Source organism: Dipteris shenzhenensis, chromosome 3 (genome assembly GCF_047967505.1).
Source record: "Dipteris shenzhenensis isolate YYH24624 ecotype China chromosome 3, Dip_SZ_1.0, whole genome shotgun sequence".
Taxonomy (NCBI): Eukaryota; Viridiplantae; Streptophyta; class Polypodiopsida; order Gleicheniales; family Dipteridaceae; genus Dipteris; species Dipteris shenzhenensis.
In genome coordinates this window covers 34,994,544-35,005,759 of record NC_141598.1, presented here as the reverse complement: position 1 = coordinate 35,005,759, position 11,216 = coordinate 34,994,544, and positions in this window count along the sequence as shown.

Genomic DNA, 11,216 nt, shown 5'->3' with positions numbered 1-11,216 from the left:
GGTCCTCTTACCAGGACACCGCGAAGTTGGTTTGCTTTCTTGAGCTCCTTACCATGAACAAGGCTCTGATACCATGTGAAGATAGTGGGAGATAGTCTAGAATTATCACTTGCGGCTTTCTCACATACACAATGGGGGGATACACACAAAGGTGGAGGGTGAAAATAGTTTTTCTCTACTTAGTTGTGAAATCCAAAAGAACTCTCGTACAAAGAAATAGAAGAACCCTATATGTGGGTCTCAAACAAAACTCAGCTAACTAAGTTGGCATACTAACTGGGCCACGAACTAGAGTAGATAAGGATAGCTGTCATCCAGCTATTATTCGTGGGCGGTGTACCAACCGCATCTGCAGCTAACAAGTTGGTGACATAAATGCACAACGGTCACCCTGGCATATCATGAGTGGAGCTCGATATCTCAACATATCATGGGATGGAAATTCATGTCAAATTGTTAATGTTGTTTCCCTTTCTAAATCTCTTAATTTCTTTTAAGCAGGAACCTTCTTTCTCTATCCTCAATATCATGAGATGCATGCTTATATCAAACCCTCATCATTTTCCTTCTCTACATGCATTCCTCTCCCTTCATTTCATTCTTTTAAAAAATTTAAAAATTTTGAGCATGATGCACCCTGCCTTCTTCTTGCTCCATTTTGGTCTCTTCTCTCTCCAATTTCACCTCTTCTTCCCTCATTTAAGTTTTCTTTTTACTTTTAAATCAACTATAGTTAGAAACTTGAGTTTTGTAACACAACCAATGTGGCTAGAGGAACCATGAATGATGCAAGGTGTTTTGAGACTAGAAGGAAAACTTGGATGAGATTCTTTGAGAAAGGAAGAAAGAGGATTGCCGGCATCAGACTTGCTCATTCATATACCTCTCAACACTAACATAGATTGGATCACTTGCCCCTGTTACTATCTCTAGAGAGGCATGATTTTGAAACATTTTTGAGGATAAATGGTTTCAAAAATGTGATCCAAGGGACCGAAACGGCTCACAATTCGTGCCCAACTTATGGCCATTGGATCTTTTTCCATCAAGAGCTCACAAGTAATGCTTGTTTCTAGCCATCGTATTAGTCATGCACTTAAGAGTTAGTAGGCGGGTGACATGTGATGCTAGGTGGTGTGACACCAAAAATTGATATTTTTAATTTGGCATTGGTATTGTTTTTCTCTATGTTTGATAAGAGTTTGAGTATCAAGTGATAGCCTAGCGGCTCTCAATTATTTCTATTTTCTATGATATTGTATCGGATGGAGAGGATGAGTGGAATGGCTCATTGTAAATGCCATAGGTATGAATTATAAATACCTTGGTATGGGGTGAGAGTTATTTGTGTATTGGATATTATGGAGTTTTTAGAAAATAGAAAGAGTGAGTCATATAAAGAGGTGGGCTCATGTCCATGTGTTCCAATAATATAAGAGAGGTCACATGCCAAGCGTGTGGAAGGCATGTGGAGGAGTGTGAAGTCAAGAGGAATCCTTGTAGAACTCCTATGTGGAATAAGGAGGATGTGGACATGTGGAAAAGAGAGGGTCCCTATGGGCTCCATGTGGGGAGACTCTTGACTTTCTCAATATTTTAAGAGTCTTGAGCATCTTTTGATGAGACACATGGCAAGAGTAGCCAAAAAGGACATGGATGGTGACATACATGCTTATGTGATTGATGGGGAAAGGAATCTACAGGCAGCAATTGTAAATGGGTGAAGGAGGGTAACAAAATCTCTATAAAAGGAGCCCTCCTCTTCCTTGTTCATCAATCTCTTCCACCATTAGGCCTCATGTTGCTATAGCTCTAGTCTCCCTAAGCCTCTTTCATGAGCCTTCTCTCCCTCTTGTAGATATTCTCTTATGTAGACTCTTAAGTCCTTCTCTCTCTAGTTTATTCTCTCTCTATGAGTAGTCTTGGAGCTTCTGCTCCCTCTTGTATGTATGAAACCTCTTCTTATCCCTTGTGTTTGTAGTGTTGGAGTGGATTCTTACTCTATTTGTAATGAAGGTCACTCCAAATTCTCTCTCTCTTGAGTGTGTCTTCCCTTTTCTTTCTTTCAAAGCCTTAAAAGTTCTTTCTATTCGACTGCTCACTGTGCACACATGGTCCATCTGTTTCCCGAGCCACCATGCAAGCTTCTTACCCTCTTATAGAAAAAATCCATGAGGGGTGTATAGTTGATGAAGGTGGTCTTGAGGGAGCATCCTGCTCAGGCGAAATTAGCCTGAATGGAGGGTAGTTTTCATGACAGTTTGACCCCCTGTTAGTATTTTACTCATAACTTTCTGCTCGATACTTCGATTACAATGAAATTTATATCAGCACGAATCTCTCTTCAAGGCACATGTTTTTAGGTGATTAAATTTTGAATTAGATACTGTTGCAAAAAGTTATGAGTCTCTATGTCTGATAGTCTATTTTCATGATAGTTTTTACCCCTGTCTAGTAAACTGTCCATAACTTTTTGGCCGCTTCTCTGTTTCTTACAAAACATATATCAGCGTGAAGCTCTCTTTAAGGCACATGTCTCTATGTACTTAAATCTTGAATCAGATACTGCTACAAAATGTTATTAGTATCTGTGTTTGACAGTCTATTTTCATGATAGTTTTTACCCCCTTCCAGTAAACTATCCATATCTCTTCAACTGTTTGTCTGTTTTCAATGAAACTTATATCAGCGCGAAGCCCATCTCAAGATGTATCTCTTTCTATGCTTGACTCTCTGATATCATGTCTCTACTGAAAGTTATAGGACTCTGTGTCTAATGATAGTTTGTAGAGTGTTTTGAGCTAAGTGTAAAGGTGTCTATGAAGGAGGTGCAATGTTTCCTCGGAATCTACCCATCCGACCTAATCAGCCCCTTCAAACTCCTCGATATATATCAGTTCATGTCATGTTGAGACACAAGATCTTCTTTCAACAACGTATCGCTCTTCTCTTTGGCGCAGACCGGCTCGCTAAGATTATGGCCTCTGCTGATCCTTTCCTTCTCCCTATGCTTGATTACAACATCACTTGGGATGTTACCATCTTCATTCTTATCTGAGGGAGGAAAGTATGGTGTGGTATCTTGGCATAAAATCTTTTTTCTAATGTCCCATTCTCAATGATAAATATCTTTGGCTATCACTTCGAAAAAAGAAGTGAAGAGGTGCGTGAAGTTTATTACCCCCAACTTCATGTCACAGTGGCAAACATTGATAGATGTGCATTTGATGGTGGGTGACATTAAGGGTACTCGGGGAGGTCACTATATGAAAATCCTAGATAGCATGTGTGTTCATGGGGCATTTATAAAACCCCCTAGTTACGTATTTTTGAGGTTCAAATATATCCCTTATGTACACCTTTTCATAATTAAAACAACCCTAATGTATGGAAATTTTCACTTTTCAAATTAAAAAACCCCTTATGTGTATATTTTCTATAACCTCACAAAATTAACAAACCCATTTTGCAAAACTCATGTGCTATCTTACATAATTTTGATTGGCCTCCTTGAGTAAGGGTAGAAGGCTACCCATCCAATGCAGTGCAATCAATGCCGGTTCCTGATCGTTGGATGGAGATCTCCCTTTAAGTGTTCACAAAGGGAACTCTTTCCTAGCTATTAGATCTTAAGATCTAATGGATCTAAATCAATGGTAGACTTACATCAAAGAGCATCCTCCAAAGAAGCTTGGCTACACGATTAGGATCCATCCAACTATTTTTGAAGATCACCTCTTCTCCATCATTGGTTGCAATGTGTTTCCATGCGAGAAAGAGGGAAGGGGGAGAGGGAGAGGACACTACAATGGAAACAAGAGAACACCCAAAACACTCTCTTGGAAGAGAAGAGGGAGCTTGTATTAAAACTCGTGCAAACAACAATGAAGACCAAAGTCAACCATTTGGCCTTTCATACAAGTCACCTTTTGAAGGGAGGGCCAACCCTAATCTCTTTATACCACTCTCCCTTCTCATTCTTTTACCATCCTCTTGGACCCATCTAGCTCTAAGACACAATTCTGGCTGTACGGACTTGCCACTGCCCATCAAATCACATCACTTACCTAGCGGTGGCATATTGTTAACCAATCTATTAACATATGATTTATAGTGTGATGTTTCAAATATATATACATACACATACATGATTCCCCATTTAGTTTGAGTGATGGATGAATTCTCATGCTCATATTTCGAGCAATCATTGCAAATCATCCACATAGAATCTGAGAGAATTCCACGAGTCCCATGCAAGGCGACTTACGATGGCTTCGATCCATGACTCTAGGGTGCAATGATCTAACTCTTTCATATTGGGGTGTGAACATGCAAACTTGAAGCTTGAAATTGAGATAGCAATAGGGCATGTGCGTCAAGGTATGATCCAACCTTGAAGCTTTAAACTCTTGCTAGACTATAGGCATGTGACAAGGTACTACAACAAGTTGGCAGGGGGACCTACACTACAACACACTTAGGAAGTCGAGAGTGAGTAAGGAGAGGATTGGAGCTTTTGGAAAGGAGGGATGAAAGGAGTAGGAGGAGGAGGAGGGAGACGAAGTGAGACTGATCAGAGCATAGAAGTAGGACAAGATTGGTCATCACGAACTAGATTTGCAGTGGAGGGGACAAGACAAAGGTACAAATTTGTGAAGCTAGCATGGTGCGATTGCTAGATACAAGGTAGTTGGAGATCGTCTGGAGGGATGAGAAGAGTAGCACGAGTTCATAGGCCAATGGAAGAGAATCGTGATGGATGGAATTGATGGGAAGGAGGAAGGGGGGAAGAAGATTAAACTTCCCCCTACTTGCATGTCTCCAATGCATAGACAATCTCTATTCTGATCCCAATTCAACAAATTGATACATAGAGATCCAAACATCTGGGTTTTGACATTTTGCGAGTTTATTTTTTGTGACTTGTGAGTTTTTCAAAAAAATACAACCATAAACAAAATAGGTGGTGGCTAGCTAACATGCAATCCAAAAACAAATATGTACTTCCAATGCAATCATCTCACCAAATTACAAAAAACCCATTTAAATGAGTAGCTAAGCCCAGAATATTTCTCCCAATCAATCCAATCATAAAACCTTATGAAGAAATTTGTACAAGAGAAAACAAAAGCCCAAATTTAGACACCCTAATCCATATATGCGGTGATTACTAGTGTAAAATTGATTAATGAAATCCCATAAATGAGCGTGATGCACTGCAAAATATGACTCCAAAATATTGTGTCTCTACAACATAGACATAAAATGGAAGGAAAACATCTAACCTACCATATATTTCCTTGTAGAGTGTCTGATCACCATTATCATTGTATTCTAGTGTATGATATGTGTCTCTACAACATAGACATAAAATGGAAGGAAAACATCTAACCTACGATATATTTCCTTGTAGAGTGTCTGATCACCATTATCATTGTATTCTAGTGTATGATATGTTTCCTTGTAAAGTGTCTAATCATTATCATTGCATTCTAGAGGTGAAGAATCTGGTTTGATTAGCCACACAACCCATGGTCTCCATCATAACACATGGTGCTTGTGTCCCCTTTCCTTCACAAATGCTTACAAAATCTATTAAATGGTGACAATTGCTGCATCCATAATGGCTATCTCACCTGCGATGCCCTCACTAAAAAGAAAACTTCATTTGCACCTAGGAACCAACTCCATTCTAATGTAATCTCATATGCTCTATCAAATGGTGACAATTGTTGCTTCCATAATGGCTATCTCACCTGCGATACTCTCACAAAAAAGAAAATTTAATTTGCACCTAGGAATCAAATCCATTCTGATATTGTCTCCTCATATGCAAGCCATGATGCCTCACTTGAGGAGTAGTTTGAATGATCTCCATCCTCTTTGAGGTTTCTCCTCCTACTATTGTGGCAGATCATCATGTTTCAAAGAAGTTGAATAAACTACACAACACTTTACAACATTCTATTATTTCACTAATGAATTTTGGGCCTCCATGAAGATTGTTAACTGCTAAAATGAGGAAGTATGCACCCTCACATACCTTATCAAGTTTGTGAAGGTATTGGGGATACCCTATAGCCAACTTCAATTTCAAAAGACTCTCCAAGTGGAAAAATGGGGAGATCCCTATTTGTTTGGCACTTCTTAAGAGCAACACAATTGAAGAAGTTGCTCAAAATATACTCTATTTTACCACATAGGCTAGGGCTGCCAATGGGATTTTTGGGAATTTTTGGAGTGAAAACAAATTACTTATCGATCTTTTGATGATTATAGTAAACAAATCATCTAGAGCTTTTGGTGGCTTACGCGCACTCAAGAGAGCCTTACCATTAATGCATGTGGGAGCATTGCTTGTATTCAAGGGACTAGTATATTGAAATGTCCACTGTTGGATTCCACATAGAGATATGTTGGCAAATGGTGGAGGTGCACCTACATGTGCATGAGAACTAAATAGGAAGGGAAAGTGAACACATGGGGCTGATGAGGCAGCCAGTGGGGAAGAGCTCCTAACTCCATGGGAGCAAAACTCACCATGTCAACTAAATATCCTCAACCACATCACCTAACTCCCCTTCTTCCCTTACCATTGCCATCTCTATGCTTCCTTCTACTCTTTCATCTGCCTTCACCTTCTTTCTGATTCAATGGAATCATCTGCCATTACCTATTCTTTTCATCCTCCACATGTTACAAGAAGAATTTCTCAAAACTCTTGTTCGAAATGACATAAAGTGTTTATAGGATCGCACCACACATGGCAGGGGTTCTATTAATACTTGAATGGTTTAGTCAGGGATGCCTAACTAAACGTGTGCCATTAATAAGTATCATGGGTGATGCCATTAAGAAATACTCACATTAATGGGTAGTCATTTGTAAAGACCATCACTTAGCATGATTGGTTAATCATTGATATTTAATGTATATCATTTCGCTAAGTATTTGATTCATTAGTGTATATTATTCTACTAATGGTGAATTGGATTATTGAATATAGGAAATGAGATGGACGGCGGATGGGAGTAAACAAGCTCAAAGGAATAAAGGCTAAATGCCATGGTTTTATGCTAGTGCTATTAAATGGCCAAGAGTCATTACATTTTGATAAGGGAGAGTGCTTAAAAGCCTTTCCACTTTTTGGCATGTAATTTTGGATGAGATCGTGAGTAAAAGAGTGATAAAGAGAAAAGTACAGTAAAAGGATGCAAAGGAGTGATAAAGAGAAAAGTATGGTAAAAGGATGCTCAAGAGATGAATATGTAACTTGTATCAATGGCTCATGCACTTATTTCAATATTATAAATACTCTTGGTGTGGCCACACACCTGAGGGGAGAGATCGTACCTAGTGATTTCCTCTTGTCTTTTCATGAGTTTCCGTGCATATTCAATTTTTGATGCTATTGTATGTGTTAGAATTGCAATTTACGTTTTAGTGGTATCAGGGCTTAGGTTACGCTCTTGTGGAGGAAGAAAAGAGAATCTCCCTGGGGTGGAAATTGAAGAAAAGAGAAGTCTTGTGGAGGATTCAAGAGCACTACGTGACACATATGCAGAATCAGAGCTCGTGGGAACTTTGATTGGGAAGAATAATTGCTGCCTGTCTAATTTTATTGCTTCGACCTCTGTCCACTGCAACTCCGGAGTCAAATCTAGCTCCATGAAGTAGCCGCCGTTGAATCTGTCTATGGAATCCTTTTCAATCTAACTTGGGTCATGTAGTAGCGTACCTATCTACGCCCCCTGTCTGTAGACCGACTCATTAAAACAGTCCCAAAGTAGCACAGCCAGCTGCCTCTACCTTGCGAGTCTCCCTCTGTGTGGGCCTATGCATCCCTGCCCATCAAGTAGCTGTCACCTTCACCATTGAGCATTGTGCTAGTAGACTGCTAGCCTTCTTGCACTATTTCAGCCCGCACGCCTGTCTGCATAGTGCAGACTTAAGTTTGCACTCGAGTCAGACAGTGTCCATGGACTTCTAGCATGCCCAGCTATGCACTCTTGGACTCTGCGTCATCTGGGGCCATCTGCATACATGGCCTTGCTCTTCTGTCCATGCACTTAAGACAGCCTGCAGCAGTAGCCATCGCGTGCATAGATGCGAAAGGACCTAAGGACTTGCCCCATCAAAAAAGCCCCATCACATATAAGAGGCAGCATCGATTCTTATGCGTGCGGACTTTGAAGCTCCAACAACACAAAAGCCTCTCCTTGGCGGCTGAATTCTTGCGAGCTACCTCTTCGATATACTACCAGGCTCAAAGCTCTGCCTCCATAGCACACAGGTTGTAGCTCCCAAGGCTTTCTAGTGAGCCCAAAGCAAACTCTACAGCCACAATTGCAGCTCCAACGACCTTCAATGAACAACTCATCTATTGTTCTACTTGTGGATTGAGAGAGAACTAAGAGATCATACTCTCTCTTGGATGCTACATACAACTTCTCTCTAAATGAGGCCATTCCTGTAGCAATCGGCTTCAGCATGTCGGCCAAGAATACTGTGGATATGCCTTGTGCTCAAATGAGCTCACAACAAAAGAAAAGCTACCAACAATCGCCTCACCGCTACAGCACTGCACACAGCTGACGTAGCAGCTCTATCTACTCTCACCATAGCTCGGTCTCCTTTGACTATGTGTGCTAGCACCCTGAGTCTACGACCTCCAACGAGTGCTCCACTAGTCTGCAATCGACTCCTTCAGCAAGTCCCAAGGCCAACGTTGGCTTCACGTAACCTCGTCCACACACAGCTTTCTCTAGATGGTTGGCTTTGGTGAATAGAACTTCTGTTGGTGCTACCGTTGCTATTCGCTCTTTGCTACTTGCAACGGCTGCCTCCTACTTGTAGCCCACGAATCCAACAGCCGACTTCACCCACGGATTGTAGCAGTACCCACGGATTGTAGCAGTCGAGCTTGAGAGCCCCACCAAGCTCCAACAACACAAAAGCCTTTCCTTGGCGGCTGAATTCTTGCGAGCTACCTCTTCGATATACTACCAAGCTCAAAGCTCCGCCTCCATAGCACACAGGTTGTAGCTCCCAAGGCTCTCTAGTGAGCCAAAAGAGGACTCTACAGTTGCAATTGCAGCTCCAATGACCTTCAGTGAACAACTCATCTATTGTTCTACTTGTGGTCTGAGAGAGAACTGAGAGATCATACTCTCTCTTGGATCCTACATACAACTTCTCTCTAAATGAGGCCATTCCTGTAGCAATCGGCTTCAGCATGTCGGCCAAGAATACTGTGGATATGCCTTATGCTCAAATGATCTCACAACAAAAGCAAAGCTACCAACAATCGCCTCACTGCTACAGCACTGCACATAGCTGACGTAGCAACTCTATCTACTCTCACCATAGCTCGGTCTCCTTTGACTATGTGCGCTAGCACCCTGAGTCTCTACGACCTCCAATGAGCACTCCACTAGTCTGCAGTCGACTCCTTCAACAAGTCCCAAGGCCAATGTTGGCTTCATGTAACCTCGTCCACACACGACTTCCTCTAGATGGTTGGCTTTGGTGAACAGAACTTCTGTTGGTGCTGCCGTTGCTACTCGCTCTTTGCTACTTGCAACGGCTGCCTCCTACTCGTAGCCCACAAATCCAATAGCTGGCTTCACCCATGGACTACAGCAATCGAGCTTGAGAGCCCCACCAAGCTCCAACAACACAAAAGACTCTCCTTGGTGGCTGAATTCCTGTGAGCTACCTCTCTGATATACTACCAGGCTCAAAGCTCTGCCTCCACAGCACACAAGTTGTAGCTCCTAGGGCTCTCTAGTGAGCCCAAAGCAGACTCTACAGCTGCAATTGCAGCTCTAATGACCTTCAGCGAACAACTCTCCAATAGAGCCTCTACACTGGTGCTCCATAGCCACCTCCAACAAGCGTCGACCAATGGGCCTTCAGCACCAAGTCTTCATCAACGACCTCTGAGGCGGTGCATCTATAGCTGTACCAAAGCCTCTCCATTTCCATCGACTATGTCTTCAACATTCATGACCTTTTGCAAAAATCACGGTATTCGAAGAAAATTCACATGTGCAGATACTCCTCAGCAGAATGCAAGAGCTGAAAGGAAGAATGGGACTTTAGCAGACATTGCTAGAGCAATGCTTAGTGAAAAGCATCTTTCGAATTAGTATTGGGTAGAAGCAATAGCTACAGCAAACTACTTGCTTAATCGGCTTCCTACTGATCCGATCCAAGGTATGACTCCTTATGAAGCATTCACTGGACACAAGCCACACATTGGGCATCTCCGCATATTTGGTTGCATAGCATATGCCCACATACATGATGATCATCACAAGAAATGAGATGCAAAGTCACGCAAATGCATCATGGTTGGCTATAGTAAAGAAAGTAAAGCATACAAATTGTATGATCCCATCAACCGCAAGGTCATTATCTCCAGAGATGTAATCTTTGATGAGGAATCAGAAAACCTCACCTACATAGGAGATGGAAGCATTGACTTCACAATCACCTACAGAATAGGTTGATGAAGAAGAGCAAGAATTGCCAGCAACACCCTAAGCAGAGCCACAATACTTAGATGGTCTACTAGGGAAAGTATACCACCAGCCAGATTGACATATGCTCAGAAAGGTAAAGCAATTCAGGTTGAAACCACTAATTATGCTCTTATGACTACCATCATGGCTACAGAAGAGCCAGTGTACTTTGAAGATGCAGTAGACAAGCCAGAATGGCAAACTACTATGAACGAAGAAATGGATGCTTTGAATAAGAATAATACTTGGGAATTATGTGACCTTCCACTAGGAAAGAAGGCCATATTCAAAGATACAAAACCAGACTAGTTGCAAAAGTATTTGCACAGAAATATGGTCAAGACTATGATAAGACTTATACTCCAGTAGCAAAGATGGATTCCATATGGTTCTTGATATCACTAGCGACACTCAGCAGATGGAATGTATACCAGCTCGATGTCAAGAATGCATTTCTCAACGGTTACCTAGACAATGAAGTCTACATGCAACAACCAATAGGTTATGTTGAACCAGGAAAAGAGAATAAAGTTTTCCATCTCAAGAAAAGTCTCTATGGCTTAAAGCAAGCAACTAGAAGTTGGTACAATAGAATTGACAAGTATTTTGCTGATCTGGGATACATGAAGTCCAATGCAGATCATACTCTCTACTACAAAATTCAAGGGGAAGACATTATTATTGCACTTT